The sequence below is a fragment of the Battus philenor genome, unplaced genomic scaffold (genome assembly GCF_028537555.1).
Source record: "Battus philenor isolate CCGP_79_NKW_IND1 unplaced genomic scaffold, ilBatPhil1.0.hap1 SCAF_11, whole genome shotgun sequence".
Taxonomy (NCBI): domain Eukaryota; kingdom Metazoa; phylum Arthropoda; class Insecta; order Lepidoptera; family Papilionidae; genus Battus; species Battus philenor.
This window is the reverse complement of record NW_027181673.1, coordinates 12,350,804-12,376,927: the sequence shown is the minus strand read 5'-3', so window position 1 is coordinate 12,376,927 and position 26,124 is coordinate 12,350,804. Positions and strand designations below refer to the sequence as shown.

At 33.4% G+C, this 26,124-nt stretch overlaps 1 protein-coding gene across 1 annotated transcript in view; it reads left to right on the top strand.

The window, feature by feature from the left end:
• Window positions 1-22,381: 22,381 nt before the first annotated feature.
• The window catches only part of DAAM (disheveled-associated activator of morphogenesis-like protein), a 100,889-nt gene continuing 97,146 nt past the window's right edge, over window positions 22,382-26,124 (top strand). Inside the window, exon 1 of the mRNA XM_068771675.1 lies at window positions 22,382-22,564. The gene's annotated coding sequence lies outside the window, so the exon portion shown is untranslated. The remainder of the gene's footprint in view (window positions 22,565-26,124) is intronic.

Genomic DNA, 26,124 nt, shown 5'->3' with positions numbered 1-26,124 from the left:
ATTTCACGAATAAATTTATTTTATCTAGGCATGTTTAATTTTGAATAGATACTAAATTAGTAAAGTGAAGAACGTGTACTTGTCGGATGCTCGTGTAAGTAGCTGCAATATGCTCATTAGTTTCTAAGACGCAAGTAACTCGATATTTTGCTTCCGTGCAAGTAAAACTTCCGGCAGTGCGAGGGACGGCCAGTAGCCTGTAAACTGCTAGCGACGGATGTGATGCTCGCCATGTTCAATGTATTAATTAACTGTTTAAGTATCGAACTGGCTCTGCGGTTAATTTATTATGGAGCAAAACTCTAACCTTTAGAAGGTTTACGAGAAATTCCATAAACATTTATTTTTACCGGAACTTAATGTACTGAAAAATAGAAATGGTAGCGTTCCTACAGTCTTTGGAAAATAGAGTAGTTTAAGCTTATGAAAAGCATAAGTTTGAAGAGGAGAACCAGAATAATTACATCCAACAGATTAGGAAAAATTAACAGCCTATATCAATCTAAAGGAATTGGCAAAAAGAAAGAAACCGAAGAATAATGTGTCTTCCTTAGACCCTAATATTACAATCATAGGCATAGGCCTTCCAAATAGCACAGTTAAAGTGTCTTGCATCCAAAGAACATTACAAGCTCGTTTGTCCGCCATGTGGGCTAACGTTCTGCGCTGTGTTCGCTGGTCGGAAAAGTGAAGCTGTTTTATAGAGAGAGCAAATTTTTAGCAATTTTTCGTGCAAATTTTTTTGTGTACACAGAAGTAAACTATACATTTTATTACTACATTTTTTTTTATCTGACAAGAAGACAGTGATATCGATATAAAAGAATGTGAAACGATTCCCTTTAATCATTTATTATCGTAATTACACTTGTCTATTTAAATTGAAATTATTCATAAATTTTGAAAACACTAGAAAAAATTCTTAGATAATTTTCTTAACTGTTGCTTCATCGCGATTGTCTGCATACCTCTTATGTAAGATGTCCAATGTTGGTTGGAAACTATTTTTGGTGGATCTGCATCATCGCAAAAGCATTCGAAAAGAAAAAGGCAAACGGCTGTGATATAATAAGAAAGAAGCGCAGTTTTAAGTTTCATCGAAGCCACTTAAACTCTGCGCTGTACCAGCGGCTATTTATTTTATAGTCAGACATGAAATTTTGCGACCATATGGGAAACGAAAGTCGACCATATTTGGCTTTATGGCCGTTATCAATGAATTACATGTCCTTTTACACTTTTACTTACCGCTTGTAGGTGAATGAAGTTTTGTATTTATATCTTTGGAACAACGTCACTGCATATCGAATCAGAAATGAGATGATTTGACGAACAAAAGTAAAAGAGTCCAGCGGTTTTGGACCTTGGAGTTCTAGAGGGGAGACTCATAAGGTAGACAGACAACCTTGTTTAGGTCGTCGAAAGACGCTGGAGGTAGGCCTATGTCCAGTTTTGTATGTTCTACAGGTGAAATGTTAAGGTTAATGAACATTACTGCAACATATTTAAGAACAATTTTAAAACTAATGATTTCCTTAATAAACTTACTTTTTCTGATTACAAAATGTTTCTAAAAACCCAAAAATGTTTTGCAAGGTTCGTTAATAAAATGACGCAAATATAATAATTCGACAAAAAGTTAGTACCACAATGAATCTATATTTTAATATCTATAGGCATATCTGTGATGTGACTCAGTAAGTTGTTTGTTTTTCTATCTCGAAATACATTCGTAGGCAATTTGTCCGAATCCATTTAAAGTTTCATCCGTCAAGACACGGCTTTACGATAGACGCACTGGCTTAAGACTTTTCACACTATTTTTAACGTACTTTCGACGCGCGTTATGTACAGGTTATTTTTTGCATTTGTCACATGATGAACATAATTCGACGGAATACAAAATCAAACCATTACTTAAGATTTCAACAATATGTTGTTATAAAAACTACATATTTATTTTGCTGATTTACGAACGTTTGAATTTCCCTCATTATGTTCATCAGGATGTAATTGCTTGCGATATTATTTGCGTGTGAATAGGCACTTATTCGGGTCGGTCTACGCGCGTGTCGGCACCCTCGTTAGTACAGCTTCAAATAGATTTTAGGGTTCCTTGTGAAAAATTACATGAGATTTTTTACAACTGTTGTTAAAAAAAAATTTCTAATTATTTTAAATTATGTAAATGGTAATAGCTAGTTTTGTCAGTGATTAGACTTCATGTGAAATTAATGTATTAGATTAAATAGTAAAAAAATTGTATGCAATAAATTTTACAACTTGTAGTAATGGTTATTTATTTCTGTAATATTTTGTTACTTATTTATACACGGAACCCATTATTAAATGTTTAAATATTGCTTGCTAGCAGCAACTGTCTCCACATTGTACCAGCTTATTTACGTAGGATTTAAAATAGTACGCGGAAGTGTTGGGAAGATTCCACCGGCATCCAAATGTGGTAGTAATGGCCGAGAAACTTATACATTTTTAATTTTAATCTACCGTGGTATTCGAAGATAGAAATCCCTCCGCCCGCTGCTATGCGGAATTAAAAACACTTTAAATATTCTGTTACAATAAAAATAAAATAATTGCACCGAAATCGTTCGCGCACGACTATCGTAAAGTTAATAGGTATTTAATTTTATGACTTTACTGCTGTTTTTTGGTATTTACGTAATGCTATAAACTTATTTGTCGATGTAATTTTGTTAACTGGACAATGACTACAGCTTAAAAACGAAATTACTTGCTGTATTAAGACAGTTATAGACTAGTGATAATTTGGAAATTGTAAGATTTATTTTCGCTGAACGGCTAATTGATACAATAAGAAATATACCTACCGTTAATAATAACATTAAATTCAACATGATCGTGTCAACGAATAGACGACTAGTGCAAGGTATAGACTTTCCTCATAGATAGCCGCAATGACCGGTATTGCTTCTTAAATATTTATTTCTTTTTCTTTTCAGCCGATGGACGCCCATTGCAAGGCAATAGGCCTCCCCCAAAGACGTTGACCGGTCCTGCGCTGCCCGCGTCCTTATGCCTTAATTAAACAAAATCAACTTATTAATATTTATTTCGTAAGCAGTAATTTTAAATAGAAAAGGTTAAAGAAATCGTCATCTGTGTCAAGAAAAAATAAATGTACATAAAAAATTTTTTGTTGCATTTTGTAATTTCTCAATAAGCTCGCATAATTATGAAAATTTGGTACGCTGTAATCAAAATCGTTTACTCTATGGATGTATTTTATACCAGCTATCTTCCGCCAGCTTTGCGATCCTAATGAATGCTCTCTCAACCCTTCTTACGAGTGAAATATGTTAAAATCCGTACTGAAGTGTACCCTCTTCTCGGTGTAAAGATTATTCTTACAAATATTTCAAGTATTTAAGCCTTATGGGCGCAGAGATATCGTGGTGATTCAATACATATGTCTATGCATGTTCCGTGACTTTTGATGAAAAAAAAAGCCCCTTAGGCTTCTTCAGAAACGTTGCAGGTTGTGGCGCAAATTGTGCATGTAGCGACACCGCACCGGTTTGCGCAAATTACTTCTTATCGGTTCGTTGCGTGCTCATCTTTTCGCAATTGTGATTGTTTGCTGACATTGTTTGACAAATACGTATAAATTCAGAAATATAGAAGACATTGCGAATGAATTCAATGAAAAATGTTATCATTTGGATAAAAACGTAAAATATAATTTTTAAGCACAATCATGCGAACCTTCATGTATATATTGAGTTTTTGACGCTTGTTCCAGAAAATCCAATTTTCTAAACGTCACAAAAGTCACCTGATCGCGTTAATTCACGTAAATGAGCATCTCATTTTTTTCAGTCCATACAAAGGTTTTCGAAGAACTTCCAAATTAAGCACGTTATGTAGTCAATGAACTAGATTCGCTGTTTTGTCAAAATGTGGTTAACTTATTTTTTTTATTAAAGAATCTGTCAAATATCGTACATTATTGCTAAACGTTGCACTTTCCTTTAGCAATAAAACGATGAATATTTTTCTATAAAATTCATGATTTAATTGGAAAAATTATATTATTTTCAAAAATATCGTTTTTTATGTAAAAAATATTCAGTAGTTATTCAACAGAGTTACATATTTTTTATTCCAGCGATTATATCTATTCCATCTTTCCAAACATAGGACGTCCACTATATATTATGTCAAGTGAAGGCCTCCGCTATAGATAATAGAACCGGTTGGGGACGGTTTGCGTTCAGTGTCTTCAGACGACTTTATCAAGGTCATGTGTCCACCTCGGTGGACTTACTATTCTGCGTCTGCCGAATCGTGGCTTTCACTCCAGAACCATAAGCATTCAATAGCCACCTTTTTTGCGCGTTGTGTGGTCTGTTCAGTACCGCTTCATCTATTCCTGCTTAATACCTAATTATTTTCGTAAAGACACGTCTGCTACGTAAAAGCCATGCAAGGGTTGTCGGTAACAATGCCTCGTAGATTTGGCAGCTATGAGCGCCGCTGCACCGTCGTATGCTTTCTTCCCAGTGAATTTCGTGAAGAGCGGATCCGCGCCGAACAAGCTAAGCGAAAGTTTTACTCAAGGTCGATACATCATACGACTCTAAACTGTGCAAACTTACCAATACATCTTTCCATCACACACAACTGCCAAGCGGGCACGGATACTGCAAGCAGTATTTGCACCGTTTTAAAACAATTGACAACGATGCCTGTCTATGTAAAGGCTCCACTGTACAGACGCTTGTACACATACTCAGACACTGTTCCCGATTCGTATTCAAAAGACGTAACTACGTGATACTTTGCGAAAAGCTTGATTACCACTGTCCAACTTACCGGACATCCTCGAGGAAAAATCTACTGCAAAATATTCTGATGACCCGACACCTTGTCTTAAACCTAAGGTGTTTAACCGCCTGTAGTTGGGACAGCGACTTTAAATGGAATATTTTAGAAATGAATATATAGTTTATAAAACTTCATAAATTATAATTGTATTTACACATAAGAAAAATTGTATATGATATAACGCTGTCGTTACTCACAGCTGGGAAAAGAAAGATCCGTATCAAATAGCAGCAATTCCTCTACCGACTGTTTGCGCTCAATAAACGCGAAAAAAAACACGTAAATAAAACACCCTAGCGATACAAAATAAAATTAATAAAAAACATTTTTGTGTGATTACTAAAGTAAAATATGGACAGGTCGTGACAGATTACGACAAAACTTAGATTAACGTTTCAAATATTCTTAGTGTACACTATTACGTAAGTATAATTGTATAAAAGAATAAAATGAACCTAAGGCTTACCCGTTAACGAAATATGTCCATTTACTTTTTTCTTCGACCACAATCGTAAATGACCCATTGTCCGGTGTGTGCGCGTTCCCAAAGGCCCGGCTTGCTGCGACTCGATATTTGTAATGGTTTTCGTGACTTTGGCATAATATTCCAATTAAAGTAGGCTCCACGCCGAAATTGCCTTCTCTGTCGGCTTTTAACAAAACTTCTTTGAAACATTACTGGGATATGTTATTATGGGTCTATGAGAGCTGATGTAATATTTACCGTTATGTAGGATTTCAGTATCAGATCTATGTATCCACTATTTGCTTTCGTAGACTCGTCAAGTACTTCTGCTCGAGTAGTGCTTTTGCTATCGATCGTCAAGTTCTTCATTGCAAAGAAATTTTTGACAAGCTTATAGCTGCCGGTAATGTAAAACGTGCAAGGACTAGAGATCGATTACCTATTCGCGGGTCTGCCGCAGTTACAAAAGTGTGAAAAACAACTGTGCACAGGATTATAAAACTTTCAGAAAACAAGAGAGCCAGGTGAAAAATGTTAGCGTAGACTGATATGCTTAGTTACGACTCTTAGTCATGTTGAAACGGCTAAGAGAAAATGTTGACCTCAGTGGCTGCTAAAAAATTATTAAAATCCACTTTACACTAGCCACGATATCGCAAGAGAAGTTACATATTGACGAGAGTGTTATATTCGCTTAAAACAACATTCTATAAAGAAAGTAAAAGTAGTAAAAATTATTTAAAAAGTCAAAATTTTGCACCTAGTTATTCGGTGAAGGAGGGCGACATATGTGGGGTAGGGTATGAAAGGAATACAAAGAATGAAATGGTATAGAAGAATTTATGATAAACAAAAGAGGAACGAATATATGATATTAAGATTTCCATCCTAGAAAGAAAGTTGCGGATGTAAAAAAGAAGTTACAGTCAAGAAATTACTATTGTTAAAATTTGTCACTATGTACTCTTGATAGTCGAAGTACGGAGGGTCCCCAAAAACGGAAGCCTTAAAAAAACAACGGCTTTCATCCCCACACATTTTATGTAGGCTTATTTAAGAGTGTTCTAAGAAAATTTGTGTAAGTAACCGGAAAAGCACTTCGGATTAGCAAATTGAAGTAGCATAGGTCAGACCCTATTAAGCGCAGAACACATGGCCGCTAGAGCCTTAAGGTTCTGGAATGGTGACCACGGAACGGCGAATGAAACCTGGGATGTCCATCGACAAGGTGGACAAAGGACCTTGTTAGGGCCATTGGAAGACTTTTTATGCCGGCCGCTTACGTACAGGCCTATTAGAAATATATATATATGAGAGACCAATGTCGATCAGTGGATGTCCTATGGCTAAAATAATAATGATGTTGATGAATATTAAAATAAAACATTTTCTTTTAACAAAGGACAAAGTATAATATTTTAAAAAATATGCGACGTCGGGTTTTTATTAATAAAGTCTGTGTTATATGTATTCAATGCCTGTTAGGGGGTTTTTAAATATTTTATATTTGACAATGCCGTTTATAATAGTTTTTTGAATGGTACAGTTTCGTAGACTTTTTGTCTTGTTTTCATCTGCAATCAGACTTATACAAAAGCGAGCGGATTAAGATGACCAGTGAGAGGTTCAATGTGTTGATTTTTGTGGCCCTCGGTATCTTCAGCTACTACTTTTGAGTTCAAATACTGATAGTAGATAATAAATAGTCCTTCCACCGTCTTTACAAGGTCGTCTCTTTTCCTTATTGCTGGACGTCCCACGATGCGCTGATTATGTGCTTCATTTATTTTCGTATTTTTTTAAATACGTTTTTTTTTCGAGTCAATATTTACGATATGCAATTTAATTAGCTTGTTTATCAATTCCTACATTTATCGGTATCAAATTCATCTAATATTGGTCGTAAGATCTATTGTTAGAGTCATTGTTACGTGTGAACTCTTCAAGATACATTCGATTGATTGTAGGTGAAAACTTCTGGCTGTCAAACCATAGATAAAAGTAGGACCACCATAGAGTCGGCCGCACAAAGGCTATGACTATTCCATATACATCTCAATTGGGTTAACAGCCTGCACTCATGGGTTTCACGGCATGGTGCACCCACATTAGTGCAACGTGCCGACATCATACAGTCATGCGGGAAACTGGAAGCGACTTAATGTGTTTGTAGCGCTTAGACGAAGCACGTGGGAACTGTACCAGATGCCTAATGGACGCGGTGAGGTAAATGCATTATCCTTTTAGTAAATAAAGGGTAGGTTTATCAGTGTTATAATATTTAAAATCTGATAATTATCATCGAGTTATGAAAAGGACATGTTCATTTGAATTTTACGATAAAGTTGAAATAGTTGTAACATGAACATCAGCGATAATTTATTATTCCTGTATGAAAAGTTGAGGAACCTGAACTAATTATATGTAATTAAATGTTTTCTCTAAGTTGAAAGACTACGAACGGGCTAATCTTGTGATTGGATAATTGGAGTGAAGGAAAATATAGTACGCACGTCTAATATCCTTGTTAACGTAAAACTCATGTACCAACCTAAATACAGAATTATTGGCTTAAAGCGGGCAATGTATAGCTCATTTGCAATCAATTAATATAAAAGGATGATCTTATTCATAAAACAATAATTTAAGTAGTAATTAACGTAGTGATAAAATAGCAAAAGTGTTTTCCAAATCCGGATTACTGTACATTAAAATTCATTATTGTTTACCTTATGTTCCTGCAGACTGTAGTGTCTGGAATGTTAGATGTTATGAGCACGTTACATTACTTCAACAAATTAATGTAACATATTTAAGAGTGATCAATTTGTACAGGGTGATTGGAGATAGATGAAATATGTTCACCCCTTTAAAGGTGTTATGGTATGTCTGTAACCAAATGAATAAAATTTAATATGTCAACTAAGCATTTAGTTTAATTCTAAAGTGTAATGTGTATTGAGGCGCTTCCAGTGTAAGTATATCGTTATTAATAACGCACAATACAATAACCGCGATGAGCGCGTGTCGAAATCACGGTCACGCCTTTTGTGGTTATCTGGGCTGTACTTTGTTATGGGCTCACGTGAAAATATTGCCGGCGTAGAGCGCTGCACCCTGTGTACCCGAGACGCGTGTGTGCGGACGATAAATTAAAAAAAAGAAATTTTTATTGTACGCCAATGAATTATGATTAAAGTTATTAAAATCGCAGGTTCGTTGGCACAAGCCGTGTTGAGTCCGATTACAAAATGTGTATGTGAAAATGGTCGACCGTCGGGTTGGTATTGCGATAAAACTTACATAGCGAGCGAGGCAAATAGCTATGCTTAGACGTCCTGGCTTACATCCGTTGTAGACCTTTATTTGTGGCTCCCGTTATTGGGGACCTTTGGTACTCCCCTAACTGATATTGGGACAAGGCATTTGCTCTTTCTTTTTTTAATAATTCTTTTCACAGACTTATCTATTTATTTATTTTTCTTTTATTAGTTATATGATCTAACTTTCTCGTTCTTTCCTTCTATATTTCTCTAGCATTACTCTACATGTTTTCATGTATCGCCTCTCTTCTTTCACCTCGTTCATCAAATATCACAGGTTCAGCTGATTGTCACATTCTTCCGTTTTTAGCTTTATTTATGCTTTATTTTTTGTGTTATTATTTGTTATGTTTATTCAATACAGGTTATTACATTTTATCTTCGTTTGTCAATTTATTTACATTACTTGTATTTTATTTATATCTCCGTATTTTATGATTCATATTTTATTTTATTTGTAGACGTATTACGAAACGCGAGCCGGTTACATGGGTGTATGGTGTATGGGAATTTGTCCCAGGTGAAGGCCACCCTACTTTTAGATGGAATTTAGAAAAGCGGACGAGAAAAATGCCGGAAGAGCCCAACTTGAGAGATATTGGCATTAAATTGAACTATCCTATAATGACACCTTTTAACTTTAAATGAGAGCCGGGAATAGGTTCTAAACCGGCTAGGGTTTGGAACCTACGCCCGGCGTGATCTAAAATGAGCCCGCAATAAACTTAGACGAAATTTTTTTGTAGTCACTTTCACAATATCCTTTTCGCAGTAGTAGAATAATTCATTCTAGCTCCCCAGTCTAGCGTTCTAGCTTTATTTTAACTTAATTGAACTTAAGTCAACAACCACCTTTTTATTTACACCTCGATACCCTTTATTTAAAATAATGCTTACCTTTGCATTTGAAATATTACAAAGCTAATGTTACTGCTATTCTTTCTACTGCGAATTGTTTTTTTATTTGTTATAGACTAACGTTCGACTCCGATTCCAATCGATGACAAGTGATGATAGTTTTCATTCGTAAAACTCAATCGCCGGGTATAAATACTTTTAATAGTAAATTATAAATTTTAAATCGGTATGAAGATTTACGCCTCTTAAAATTTTAATTATGGACAATCAATTTGTATTCGTAGTGTAACATGATTTAGGTTGCGGTTGTATTCTGTCGTTCGAACTACATTTATTATTGATTAGTATATTTTTGATAAGTTTAAGCGCTACATTAAACATAAGTACACTTGAAGCAATAAGTAAAATATTTTTCCTTTAAATATTTTTGTAACAAACAGATATAAATAACATTTGTTGACGTAAAATGATACCATAAGGTTTAATTATGGGTTAATCAGTGATTAGCTGTTCCGAGACAAACTTTCCAAATACTAAAAGGCAATTAGAGTTTAACAGATAATTATTATCAACCTAATGTTAATTGATTTCTGCTTTGATTAATCTTTCATAAAGTAATCTTTCTTGCCTCGTCCAGAGCTGTTACGCTTGTGGTTTATAATAACTGCATTTTTTTTCATTGGCTTAAGGCTGTTTCTTTCAAAGGTAAACAGTAAGTAATGTAGGTTGAGAATTTACGCGGCGCTTAAATTTCCGGCTATACCGCACTGTTGTGGGCAGCCCGTATCGCTTACCATCATGTTTGTCTTGTCACTTTGAGGTTTTAAAAAATATTATCGATGTATGTACTTGTGTGTGGTCCGTGTATACTTTATAACAACACTAGCATTGGTCACGTTGCATATGCCGATGTGATTATTGTTATCGATTTACTTTCACCCACCGTCGAGGCGTCGCTCGCCGCTGGGTCACTTCCATTGTCATAGAATTATAATCAAAACACGGTCAATATTTGATACGATTAAATAAATATTTATAAATGATCCTTACACCTGCTTAATTAGTGTGAGGCAATTACTTTTGATTTGGATAATAAGTGTTATGCGGCTGCGATAGGAGGCTGTGTTTAAGTAATGCAATTTGTACGCATAAGCTTACGCCTGGTTTATAGTTCCACCCATCGTTATCGTTGAGGGCGCTCCTACGAATTTAACATTATATCTAGCATGAGTTCTGATGATAGCTCGCCAGATCTGGAGAATTGTTATACCTGCTTTATTAAGTTATGTAAGTTATATAGTGAGTTATTAAGCTCCATAAAATTAGCACCTTTGTACGAACTTTGGAAGGTTTTTTATTATAGTAAAGTCACTGATAATACTACAGAATTATCTTGAAATAATTTGAAAAGCTCACAATAAATCTAGTTTAAAATTCAAAAGGCTGGAGTGTATGTATTCAAAAGAGTTTCAAATTCAAATCTAAAGTATTTTTATTTAAGGCAGCATTTACATGCAATTTTGAACCGTTGGTTATTTTAACAGCATAAGTAGTAAGCTAGCACCGGCTCGAAACGCTGATCTGTTGAGAAGTACCTCAACAGTTGCTCTTTTAAATGACATTAAACATTTTTTTTCATGTGTATATTATAATATCAATCATGTAAATGAATCAACAAACCAGGTTCCACACTATTCGAATTTAAAGTCTTGGACGCAATAAAAAGATTTATCTCCTATCATATTTTTAATTTGAGATTTAAAAAGAAGAAACGGGAGATCTGTTGATATTTTATTATTTATTCGTGTCCTCATAACCACGAAAGATGATATGTTTATCTCATCGACCAAAAATAATAATTCACTTAAATAGATATATTAACTAAATTTAACGAAATTTCAATAGATAGAATTCCAGCTCTTCTATGGTATTCTACTTTATTTTGAGGAGAAAATCTAATGTCAGAATCACAGACGAATACTTCTGAATGAGTATGAGTAGAATTGCAGACAGGCGGCTCGTTTTCTACCGCTCCCCACCCTTGTCGGGGACCCTCGTGCAGGGTAGTAATTAGTGCACAGAAACGACGCTACTTTGTACATTTTTTCATTGTTGTTTGTATCTATTGTCAATGTAATATGTAATGTTTGTAAATAAGGGATTTCAGGGCCGCACTTGAACTTTTTAAAAAAGTAAGTTAAATGTCGATATTAACTTTTGTGTATTAAATCGGTTTTTATATTGTAACAAGGTAATCATCTTAAGATTAGAAATGCGTAATTTTGCATCTAATATAGCCTCCTTTGCAATCTAGCCTGTAAGAGATAGTTTTTCTTTGTTAGTTCGTTTGTTAATGTATATCGCCTACTTAATTTGTAGTCTCTTGAATAAGTGTAAACAGTAGGAAGCTAGTTATTATTATAATAAATAAATATATATATTTATGTGAGTATGTAAGGTTTTTCTACCGTTGTGGTACTCATCACAATATTTCAGGAACCATGAGGCTTGTGTAGTTAAAATTTGATAACAATATTAATTTTGCCAGGAAGAAATGAGCTAAGAACGAATGAAATTCCACCCGCAAGGAGGTCAAAGAGGCGTTCTTTAAATGCTTATTATCAAACTATAGCTCTTCTAGAAATAAAACTTGTCAGAATTTTTAAATCAGATTTTATGAAATTATACTGGCAAAGGCTTTACGAGCCATGCAAAACAGACGGTAGATGGCTGGTTGATTTGGTTGACTATGTATATTATACATAACATCCAGTAAACACTCTTCTCATATTATATCTGTATATTTTGTTAAATTGTTTTTTATTAACATCTGGCTTCTATTCACCGTTTATAATCTGTTACCAATAAGTCCTTGAGCTATAAGTGCGTTATTTATCCGTGAAAGTGGTTATACCATGTTTGAGGCGTTAAAAACAATAATTATTCCTAAGAAAATATAAAGTACAATTTCACTCATTGCAGAATCGGGTGTCTTAACTCGTTTCCATTTTGTCGTGCCAAGTTACTTTCGTTGGTTCAATAAATGTTTGTGAAAAGTTTGCAGTTTGAATTGTAAATTTCGTCTCTTTAGACCGCTCGATTTTCATTGTCTTCCCCTCAGCGCGCCTGTTTTATCCGCTGACAACATTTTACTTCTATTTTGTTCTGTAAATTAAAAGTATTCACTTTTTGTAACACCATTTATAAAAACTGTCTTTGTCGTACGAACAATAGCTGATGTTGTGGCCAAATGAGAAAGGGTTTTTAATCGGAATTACTTGTCACTTGCTTTGTGTGGAACACATTGTCCCAATTCGTTGGCGGTCTCAATAAATTGGAAAGTATTTTTTTTATTAGCTATCAACCTATTGCATCGAATAAAAAAGTTTCTTTGTCAAATGTCCTAAAAATACGGAAGACCATCATCATTAGCAGAGTATCACTTATTATATTTACTTATTAATTAATTTGAAGGTACGTTATATAGTTTGAAAGTCTAGTTAAATAATAAATTAATAGAAAGTAAGTTGTAGTTGTTGTAAATAGATATCGCAGCCTAGATTTGTGAGAAACCTTTATTTAAGACTATTTGAAGTTGTTTACTTAAATGTAAGTTATAAGATATCAGATTGGGTAAAAAAATCATTTTACTAATTTCTAAAGATGAGAATTATAAGTTTATTGTATTATAAATACTAGGAATATGTTAAGGGCGAAATAGATAAAAAACAAAATCACATTTGACAAACACAGATATTTGTAAACGGTAAAATTAATAGACCGTTTATCCACAAGGTCATCGGATGTCGCTAGATGTAGGACGCTTCCAACAAATCCTGTTGGAAATCTTTGATTAAAATGATAATGATGAAAGTTAGCATATGCGTTTGGGTAAAACTTTGGTAACCCAATTTTTTTTTAATTTACACAGGACGATTGTTTCACAGACCAAACAATGGTGCAATGCTTTTATCTTATTTTTGTACAAAATATGTGTATTGTGGTGGTATTGGTTAAAGGTGAAAAAGCTGTGAATATATATCTCATTTGCTGACAATTAAATTATTGTACACCCTATAGAAAATTAATAGTTTCAAAACATTAAAAAAGTAATGATAATACAGTAAGGAAAAGCGTTTTTAAAATTCGGATTTCTGTATATTAAAATAAATTATTGTTTATTATCCGTCCCTGTAGACTATTACTAGAAGTTTTCAGGGTGATCATTTTAAACAGAGTGATTAAGAGTTGACATATTAACTACTTAAACGTTTTTACACCTATAAGCAAACTGTTCACGAAATGATACTTGTAATACCAAATTAATTTGGAGCAACCCAAGATTATCGCGTGTATAAAACTAACTAACTGGCCGCTTATTTGTATGGCTTGGGCCATACAAATGTAATATCTGATATGATACCGAACGGCTCCGCCCGGGTTGTCAGCGAATTCAATCAGAGGCGGTACGGTTGTTAGTTTAGGGTTGCATCTCGTTCGGTGTGCATTTCTTTGATAATTTTTAGGGCAATCGTTTAAATTATTAATATTGTTTTTACAAATGGATATTATTTTTATGCTAATTAGTAGCTTTCATTTCATTGATCTATGTCATTTTAAATTGTATCAAAGTAATTAGTAAAGTAAGATGTCGAGATTAAATCACGATTTTTTTAATATCCTGATTGGTTGGAAATAGTTGTAAAAGGTTTAATATAATGAATGCTCATTTCTTAGTTACTGTATAGAATCTTATGTGTATCTCTAATGTGAGAAAAAATATTAAGAATACAGTTGAATTTAACGCTAAATGTATTATCTAACAGTCAACAATAATACAGCAATTATATATGTGAAACTATGATACATATAATAACTGTCTTGATGAAGTCTATAATTTCTAACAGTAAGTTCTTGTCGCCGTCAAAATATTAAAGGATTTTTTCAAAAATTATACTTCTAAATCCCTGTGATTGACAGCCCTGACTTTTAATTTTACATCCGTTGATTCACAGGCGCGCGAAGAAACGCCCGCTACCGTCCGATTCAGCGCGAGCGTGTGATTGAACTCGTTCGGCTAAGTGGATTTATATAATGCGATAGACTTGGATTAAGCCCCGTCCCGTATTCGATTACCTGCGACGTTCTCGTGTTAGGAATGACATTGCACGGTACGAGTCTTAATTAACTTTTATATGTGTAAACAGTCGTTAGCTTATTGTAAAGGACTGATACGATTGACGGTCATGTTCGCTATCGATTTAGAAGCCTAGAAAGCTGTAAATTGTACTTCTTATAATGGCCGTTGGGGCTGAAATGTTCTCGAGTGGCGAGCCGATAGAAGGGCGTGGTTGGGCCCTCCACTAGATGGACCCAATACATAGATAAAGTCGCGGAAAGTCGCTCGAAGCATGCACCGATCCGTTATAGTGGCGATCCATAGAATGCTGATAAACAGGAAACTTTTAAAAGATACAACATTATATAAAGCATCTTGGATAGATTTTACATTGTTAATTTATAATTTAAAACGAAAATAATCAAATAGTAAGTAAATTGTAATGGTAGTACGAGAAATATTTTTTTTATATTTCGACACTCTTATATGGTGAAACTATGGGACTAAGCCTGTTTTAACAACAGTGATAGCAGGGCCAATATTATTTTACAAATATATAGGCGTTGTAACTTAATAGGCAAGATAAATATTATAAGTATGTAAAGCAAATATAAATAGAAATGTCTCTAAGAAAACGAATGAAAATCCTTATTTTTATTCTGTGTAATGACTTACAGAAGTGAAGTCATGCAGCGATATAGAGAGCTTCTTATTGTCGTTGAGCATAGATGTATTTTGATAACCGCCCAGCGACTCCTTCGCAAGTGAAAGCGAGATCAAAACACACATTTCCTGTGAACCACGGATCATAATCTAAATACTCGTACATTGTATACACCGTTCCACTTCCACGAAATCGACAGCTGTATGCAACGAAACAGATGAGATACTTTTTATTTTTAATCTAGTTCGTAACGTACGTTCATTTCATAAATGATGCCGTACGTTGAATGTCCTGATTATCTTTTTTTATTTTACTTCATGTGTATATACAGATATATGTTATAAGACCATAAAGTTTATCATAGTAAACGATTAAAAAAGGACACTTAAATTGAGTGGTTAAATATAATACTAAAAGAGTAGAGTATATAAAGTTTATAACCACCAATTAAGTTTTGACCAACAATAAATCTTGGAGAAGGTTAGGCTCGGGATTTCTCTACAAGATAGAGTAAAAAATAAGGAGAGCCGTAATTGAAGGAAGTTATTTAGCCCTGCAGATTGGTAAGTTAAAGTGGCAGCGGGAAGGCCACGTAGAGGCCTCAAGGTTCTGAAGTGGAGACCATGGACCGGCAACCGCAGCAAAGGACATCCATTAACAAGGCGGACAAATGACGACATTAAAATCGTAGGAAGACAGTCGCATTCAGGTCGCTTGCAACGGGTCTTATAGAAAATCTATAGCTGAAGCCTACGTCTAGTCGACGTCTTACGGCCGGGGTGATGACGATTACAAAGATTTACTTATTTATTTTTTGGCCTGCTGTTAATCGGTGACACACTTTCTAGCCGTGTTCTGGCGAGAGATTAGTCATGATAATGAAAGATATAGCACAGCCCCCAGATTTCTCATTCATTGTGGTACTTTGCACGCATAGATACTGATTCAATTTCCTGGAGGCTGGCACTCGATTTGTAAATCAAAAAGAGCAACTGTTGAGTTTCTGGCTGGCTCTACTCAGACAATCAGCATTCCGAGCCTTAGTTAACATATTTCAATAGCGTGTGTAAATGTTGAATTGAATAAAAATATTTTGAGTTTTAATCGGTTGATTTAAAGTTTGAATATTAAACCATTCACTTTGAACATATTTGTATTTCACGGAGTCGCCTTTTTTTCTAATAACATCACCAAAAGTATTCAAAATTTGAGAGTGAACTATTGGTGATACACTGACAATATTTAGTTGGAGAATGTCTAGTTTATATTGCTGTATGTATATGAGTTCCGACGTTGTGCGCGGCAACACCGGAGGCCGTGATTACTATCTCCCGTCTGAGAGCAGCGCTATCTTATCTTGATTGAAAGGCTCCCGTTCTTCCGTGATATCTGTGTACGTAACGAATATTTGGAGGCGACGAAAGTGGCGTCCCGTCACAGTAAAATATTACCCAATTTTTTTTAATGACAGTAATAGTGTCAACATTACATAAGTTGTAAGTTTTGACAGTAATATACAATCACAAATTAGATCCGAAGTGGTTATATGTTGCGATAGATACTAAATTTTATTCTTTTCCCTTCCTCTTTATAATAGGTTGCAAAATTTAAGTGTGGTGTTGATGTTCATATTACTATATATCGACAGCTAAAACGCGTGATATAAAAACATCCAATAGCTAGTAAAGTTTCTGGGATAAAATCAATACGTCATATATTTTGAATTCCATTAGTCTTTGTTCAAGTGTTAGGAGAAAAACCCATACCGCTTAACATACTTTATAAATCTACGCAGTATCGTTGTTACATTATATATATATATATATATATATATATATATATATAAATATACACCATTGTTGGTGAAGTTATTTCATAGTTTAAATAGATTGCCACAAGAAAACAAACAGAGTATAAATATTAATATAAGATTTTCGAGAACATCGTCTTAGCAAAAATCAGTGAATATATATGATAAGTCGGTATGGTTAGTTTTAGATGTAAAACTATAAAAGGGGTTAATGTGTAGCTCGTCTACTGTCTTTTCATGTATGGTACAACTAATCAAAATTCATGTATTTCTTAAATAATAAATAATATTGTAGTAATAAAAAGCATTACTAAAATTTGGATGTTAAATGTTAAAATTAATTATTGATTACTGTATCTGTTCCAGAAAACTTTACTGCCAGAATTTATTGGCCTGTCGTATTCTAATAAAAGGAATAAATAAGTGCATGATATTTTAGTATATTTGTTTTTCTTGTATTAAGTATATTGTAGAATCATTGGAAAAAGATGTAAAAACTTTAAAGCGTTCAACTGGCAAATGAGCTATACATTTGCCACTTACAACTACAACTAATCATCCTGTATATTTAATCGAAACAACTTTTGTGCCAGTTTCGCGCTTTCTTAACCGCATCGGGCGAGGCGTTCCAGGGTAATAAATTAACAATACTAAATACTTATCAATGGACTGCGTTAACAAGCCACAAATAAACGTGAACTGGTAACTATACGAGGTTATCTCGCGCGCCATCAGCTTTGATGGCTTGATTAAACGAAATGTAGACGTTGGTTTTTCAACATAAAGTGAAATTCTTTTATTAATTACGCAGACGATATCATTTACGTTTTTATTTAAAGATTGATTCTGAATGTATCTTAACTACATGCGAACATACCCTAGCTTTATAATATTGGATCTACGCTAGTCTAGTCAAGTACTAGTCGTAGAAAAATGTAATTATTGTGTATTTAAGTAATAATAATATACTTTCCTCCTTTTCAGTCGATAGACGCCCACTGCAAGGCAATAAGTCTTCCACAATACGCTAAGATCACCGGTCTTATTCTGCCCGCATCCAGCGATATTTCACGATCTTAACTATGTCTTCGGTCCACATTTCAATGCACTTTTAATGTCATGTTATTATATATACAAGGTGATAAGTTATAAGTGTAAAAGCTTTAAAGGTATAAATGTTTATGTGGTCGCATTACAATAGAAAAATTAATTAATCTAACATATTTGAAAGTGATCACTGCATACAAAATAATTGGAATTCATACAAAATTACTGTCATTTACAAAAAATGTGGAATATATTCACCACTTTTAAGTGTTTACACCTATAAATAATAATACTGTACACACGTACTAATAATTTTAATAGAAATCCTCTGTAGAATTGGTCTTAAAACTTAACAACGGTATGTAATTTGCAAACCGTATAATGTAGATTCCTCTTTGAGGCAATACCCCGTAATTTTCTCCCAGACAGCTCTTATCCTTACGTTCCAGCGTAATATATTGAAAGGCTTCCCAGCCACCACTTGATCCGTCAATGGGCACTACCGCGCACAAAGCATAATGAACTACTGCGTTAGCTACGAATGCATAGGCAGGGACATATTATCCTTCTGTCGGCTATACATTTTCGAAAGCGAAATACCTACAACCATGTTAAAACTAAACCTTTATGTCAAAAGAGGTTGTCATTATTATGTTAAATATTGTACCATCATCACCATTATCATTTCAGTCGTAGAAAGTCCACTGCAATACATAGGCTACCCCGATACATTTCCGAAAGCACCGGTAGATAGGAAGCGGCAAACAAATCACTTGTGGCAGTACAGTCTAGGAACAGATAGCTAATAATAATTAATTTTAATACGTAGTAATTTGAATTTAGAAAATATTTTTTTAATGATTTTTAGATTGTATATACCTTATAATAATTAACAGCAAGTGAGGTACACATTCACTAGTTTAAAGCTTTTACATTTATATTCAATTAACAAGTATATACAGGTCGATTTAATAATTAAGTGACATGTATGTCAAAGTCTAAGTCATGTTTAAAAACTGAAAATGCTCGCAATGCGGGCGGGGGACAGCTAGTATGATGTAAAAGGAAGCGTAGAAATATTTATTTCATTGACGATAGTTCTTAAACGGTTAAGCATCGTGCACTAGACAGCCGCGTTTTAAAAGATGACTATATATACAAGAAGGCAGAGATAGTTTATTTTCCCTCTTTAGGGCCTTAGCCCTTGATCCATGAACCGTTTCCAAGAAACCTAAGAGTTCGACGCGATATAACGTATATATAAATACTCGTAAGTTTGAGACGAGGTTCGCAAGGAGCCCTTAAACTTATTTATTTATTTATAAGAATATTTTAAGAATGCTCCCTTATAATGCCATCCTTTTACCAGTTCTACAGTTATGAAGTCAACGGTTACATAGTAGATTTGGCTGTACAATAAAAAATAATGGTCAACTCAATTTTAGTTTAGATAGGTTCGTCTGATATCTGTTCAAAATATTAAAAAAGAGTACAAAAAGTCGTCGTAAAAACAACATATTTTTTATGTAATAAATTTAAAACAGAAAATTTTGCAATAGGAAATCATGATTGTAAAATGCAACTGAAGATCGTCGAATGCTTGTAGAAGCTCATGGTGATCGTTTTCCATCGGAAGCAACATGTAGAAATTTGTTTGAACGATTCAAAGCTAATCATTGAAACGAGAATTCAACAAACTTTTTATGGTCACTTTGAAAATACCCTTAATACAGTTGTAATAAATCCTTCATGTTCATCTTTTTTTTTTATGGAACTTGATTTACTCTCGATTATTTGGGGAATACTGTCCTTTCGTGTCATAAATAATACTAGTATTCATGTTTTGTTTTTATCAAAAATTTATTAATAATCCACATCTTTAACAATTGTATAGTTTATTAATTAATAGTTTTTAATACATATATAGGATTTTTACCGACAGTCAATTTTTTTCTGTAGTATATTACATTTTAAGTACCCTTAGATTTCAAATACATATTGTTTTGTACAATGTTTTATCTTATAATTATTTCTATTGTAATCTTTATGAAAAATGTTTAATTTCATACAATAAAAATTAAAATAACATTTTATTTGCATTCGTTTTGAACTTGTTTTTCACGCTTCTGTTCCAGGTGAGTAAGAATTGAAGTTGTTTTATGGCCGGCTGACTTAAAAATAGACAAGCTTCGATCCAGCGAACGGTAAGTGATGATACTTGTTTTTTTACATTTTCCCAGGCGTGCCGTGACACCGCTGACCGACTTTGACATCGACCTGGCGTTGTGTCGCCGTTTTTGTTTTGTTTTTTTTTTTTTACATTTTAGTAGCAGTTAGCCAGTTGAGTGAAATATATTGACGTATTTGTTTTTAATCTGTATTTTGTAATTGGGCATAGACAAATTGGTAAATTCAAATGTAGATTTTTTTTAGTTATATTATTAATTATTTACATAATATATCTATTATTTTATATATATATAAAAGGACTATTATATTGATATATTACGTAAAATATTTTTGTCTTTGACATAAAATGTTTAAATAAAATATTACGGTGTTTTATGGTTTTTTTTATGAAAAGAATAAATAAAAAAATATGTTTACTACTAATAATAAGCAGCGAAAACTTCACAGTTGAAAAATTTGCGAATGAATTAAATCAATGAATTATTATATTGTAAATTTCAGCAATATATAAACAAATTTCTCTAACCACTATTACATAGAGCCTGACGTTTACGTGTTTATTAGCGGAATTGTAGGCAAGTTTGAAGATTATATTTTCGTATTTTAATATGTAATCTAATTACGTAGTAAAGTCGAATTGTCTTTTGGACTAGAGGTTAGAACGGTTGTTCGTAATGAAGTTAATATTCTTAAAGAACTACTGATTTGTCCTCTACCGTGTTATTGTGATTATCTCATTAACAAATATAAATTACTTTAATCATTTATTTAATCTTTTTACATGATATGTGTAATGGCGGACTTACTGCCTTGTATTCATTTACTATGAGTAAAGCCAGCGGATTTATACGTATGATTATTATATTTTTTCTTTCAAGTTTTTGCTTAAAATTAATTCAGGCTTTATAAAATTAGTTTTAAATTATTCTTTTATAGACAACTATGCGTGATTCTAGTCTCTAATAGACTATTCTAATATTCTTTTCTAGACGTAAACAATTGGTTACTGTAAATTTTTAAAAATTCAAAATATCTTTATTACAGTAGGCATTAATATGCGCTTTTGAATCGTCGATTATTTTATTTAACATTATAAGTAGTAAACTACCGCCGGCCGGAACGCTGATCCGTTGAGAAGAGCCGGCAATAAACTTTTTTTTTCTGTGTACATTATAATATTAATCTTGTAAATGAATCAACAAACCAAGTACCACACAATCAATCAACTAAAAACTATTAAAGGCTATAAGACTCATTTAATAATTAGCTTTTAATTTTAGTTTTAAAACTAAGAAACGAAAGGTGGAAGATATCTCGTGAAACTTTATTATATATGCCTATACCCATACTCATAAATTAAATAACTTGCTGAAGACAAAATTTAGGTGTTACGCGCTTATTTTTATTTCTCGTATTTGTCCAGTGTTTGTCTCTATTTTTTATAAGTGAATTTTCAGTGATTCTAAGCCCGAGAATAATGTAATATCTTGTCTTTTATCTCTGCGAGCTGGTCTCCGCAACCAAGGTATACTGCGTTCATTTTACATCGGGGTAAACCTTACTTAAGCCAACCCAACCCCTCGAGAAATCCCAGCAGACGCTTAATTTCAAGCGATCTGGTGGAAGCATCTCGGTGATCCGAGATAGGTAGCCCTGTAGAATGCTATCCTTGTACGTTGAAGTAGTACGTGAGCAGTCTAGTCCTTTTGTGCCTAAAGTAAACAGATTTTTGTTACAAAGACCATGACCAATTAAGGCCTCTGCCACCAGACGCAGTCGGGGTCATGAGGGCCAAAGCATGGTATTGGAGAGTAACCTCCTATACTGGCCCTACTGATTGGTAAATATGATATTTTATGACACATATTTAATTATGGATTTTAAAAGAATGCAATAATGTTAATTTTTTAAAAATGATGCACTAAAAGCATCGAAATGTCTGTCTGGCCGGTGCAGTACCGGGGTAGGTCGTCGGCGGGTCGATACGTTCGAAAATCGAAAACGCACGGCCGCGGCTTGCGGCAGTTACCTGGCGGCACTCGCGGTGAACGCGCCTTCATTCTGTTCGTACTTTTCTACACTGCGATACGTTTATATTTTAAATTCACAGTGAATTATGTTGACAGTGTGACACGGTGTATGACAATATTTTTTCTTGGGGTTTAATTGTGTTATTTATTGTGATATTTAAAAAAGGTATTTAATGAAAATTACAAGGGTGGGTAACAAAATTAAATTATCTTTGGCACATTAGATTTATGAGAAAATAATAAAAACAGATTTTAAGGGATTTTATTGCGGTTAATATTTATGTACCGGTGATTTAAAGTAAGAACGAGATGCTTTAACGTAAATTTATTAATTATTGTTTCTGGACGTGCTAAGATTAAATTTAAGCTTAAAATATTTTTATTCTAATATGTATTTAGACGCACTTCTTTTTTCTCATTACTTATTTCTAACATTATAAAAATACCTGAAGATAGAGGAGCCGTAAGCTCGTTAAAGCTAAATATGAATTTCATTAAATTTATAATTTTTAAATAATGTTTTTACACAAGCCGATTGTTTAAAAAAACAAATATAATTTTTCTAATAATTGTTTTTCTTGTTAAACTTAAAATAACGAAAAACGATTCAAAAATACTTGCACACAGAGCACGTTATTAACCTTTGAACTTTCGTCTTAATAAATACCAAAGTATTTTACATTAGTATTCAATTCATTATTATAATAATATTATTTTTATAGAAAGGTACATAATATTTAGGTAAATCTGATATTTTTGTGAATAATGTATCTATCGCTGTTTGTCTGTCAAAATATATGTATATCTAAAACTGCTCATGTGAATGCTTTTTGTATACCGTTTTCTTATATGGAACTTAAAAGTTTCCGTTTATAAACAAATACGAATATTTGTATTGTCTCGGAAATTAACGTTGTAAACTGATGTCGGTGCGGTCTGTCCATCTGATAAGATGAGCAGCGTGCAATCGATCAATTGTTATCGCTTTTCATTATTTTGGTGTTTCTAAAATTTCATTTCTTTTTCTACTTTTACTGCGCACAAGGTGTAACAATTTTCTTAATTTCATTTTATCAGAGAGATTTTTTATCAATCTGTGACGATTTTTATTTTGTATGTGAAATTTTATTATTATTGCTACTTTTCCTTTATGCGGGCGGAAGAAAGAATCGTTCATAATACATATTTAAATGTTTTATAAACTTGAATTTTTTTCTCATTTGTCAGCAAAAAGTTATAAACTTTTTAAACCTGTTTAAAATCATTAATTTTCAAACATTACTTTTCTTTGTCTATTGGAATACGGCAGGGTAATAACTCCCGCCAGTACAAAGTCCGCAGGGAAAGATAGTAAACAATAATTAGCCCGAAAGTAGAAATTCTAATCTTAAAAACGCATTTTCTTTCTAGATTGTCATTACGTTGTTGATAATTGCTGAAACCATTAATGTTTGAATAGGGTGTACCATACATTAAATGTAAATAATATAAACGTTCAACTTATATATAAATAAAAACCTTTCGTATTTTTTCTCTATGAAATTATTGTTAAAATTAAGTTTTTATTTGTTTTAGCGACATTCGACTAACAGATAATTACCTTATTATTTGTTTTGTTATTACGTTTATTTTCAATAAAAGATAAGACTGCAAATAATCATAAATGGCTCTGTAGGTGCACGTTTGCTTACAAAAGACAAAAGTGAAGGTAGATATTGCTCTTTGTTTAATGCGTATCTATATGATTGCTATACCGTCTTATACGTCAAGCGGTGTATTAGAGCTGAAGCTGGCTTAGCGCATGTTTTAAGCGGATTTGAAGCTTAACTCGAGCCGGATAGTTGTTTATATAAGACGAGTTAATTGTCTGATCTTTTAAGTAGCAATGTACTCAGATTTCAGTAACAAAATATTTGTTAAAATATCAGAATTTATATATATATATTTTTTCACTGTGTAGTTGTATTATTATTATTATCATGTCGCACGATAAACGCCCGATTTTCTGCCCGAAATTCTGCCCGAATTTAATAATCAAGTGGTATTAAATATTTAATGGAATCAGGCGTTACCTCGCGGAAGTCCATCCTAAGTAAGAAAAGGACCAATATTTAGCCACTTCCGCACATGTAGTGGTAGTCGTGCAATGAAATGCACCGCCCGCCAGCCCGCTGATAACCAAATTACTCAACACGTGTTTCACCCCTTCACGGGGAATCTTCAGGAGTTATGTTACACCGATTAGTGCCAACTCTGTGTTTGGCGTTGTGGTGGCGGTTGTGTGATTCGCATTGTTTGCCGCATACGCATTTATCAGCGGACTGGCGGGCGGTGCATTTCATTGCACGACTACCACTGCATGTGCGGAAGTGGCTAAATATTGGTCCTTTTCTTACTTAAGTGGTATTAAATCGCAGATCCCGGTACCCAATTAAAAATAACAGTTGGGTAATATCATATGATAAATCCACAATCTACTTGCGCAGAATACCCTGTTATTTAGGCCACATTGCACAAAGGGACTCGGACGATCTAGAGAAGCTTATAGTCGTCGGCAATTTGGGGAGTAAAAGAATCAGAGGGCGCTCAAATGCTTGATGGACTGACGCAATATTAAAAGCGAGCAACACCACTGTGTACGGCTCCTTAAAACTTTCGCAAAATAAAACGGTATGGAAAAAAATGGTAAAAAATGCATGCGTGCTTGGCCACGAAGCGAAGAAGAAGAATATGATATGCAATAAATTTATTGTTTCAGTAGCTGTGTGGCATGTATACTTGTTTTGTTATAACTAAATATCATTGATTTTAATATCTGCAGAGTAACAAAGAGTTTTAAAAGAACCCTATAGATCAAAATATCGTTTCATTTGAATATAAATAGCTTAGTAATCCACAATAGATAGTGCGTCCGTTGTGTGATTTCAAGGATGGGTTGCCGACGAAGTTGCACAAATACTGAATTTCGCCACCGTTTGGTACGCCTGCAACCAATAGTGTACTGTATCGAACCGAATTATGTTCAAATATTAGTAATGGTTAGTGTAACCGTCTTCATGTTCTCCGATGACCATCGTTACATGTTATGAATAAAAAACTCTTAAAGTGTATTTCTTTAAGACTTCAAATCCGCGGTCGCCTAAATTCTAAAAACATTTATTTTTTTAAACCTCCACAGCGATCAAGACTGTGAGTACCATCATTAAAAACGAATATAGCTTAATCACAATTTCATAATAATAATAACAATAACATAAATCTGATTAGTAAAATATACGAAGTTAATTGGATTTCAAATGAATAAATATAGTGCAAATACAATCACGGGTAATCGATTGATAAAAAAATTAGTTAATTTAAAAATTGCTCACAGTGCAGAAAAAATATACAAGAATAATAATACGATATCTGAATATGTATAAATTTAAAAAAAGAAATAATTAAATCTGTGACTTATTTATCAATTATTTCAATATATAAAATCATGAAACTATTTCTTATATTAAATATTAATTATAATTTATGCATAATAGATAGAAAGTTATTAACAAAATGTAATTGGGCTCTGTTTACAAGTATTGCTTATTTCGATTACCCTTTGATATTTATTTTTAAGATAACGATAGGTATTATTAAATAAATCATACGAAAAATAATGCCTTTAACACAATTCAAAAATATTTTGTGATATATCGCTTCAGCACATTGATGCGCATCCCAAATATATCTATGGGGGGATATACCATAA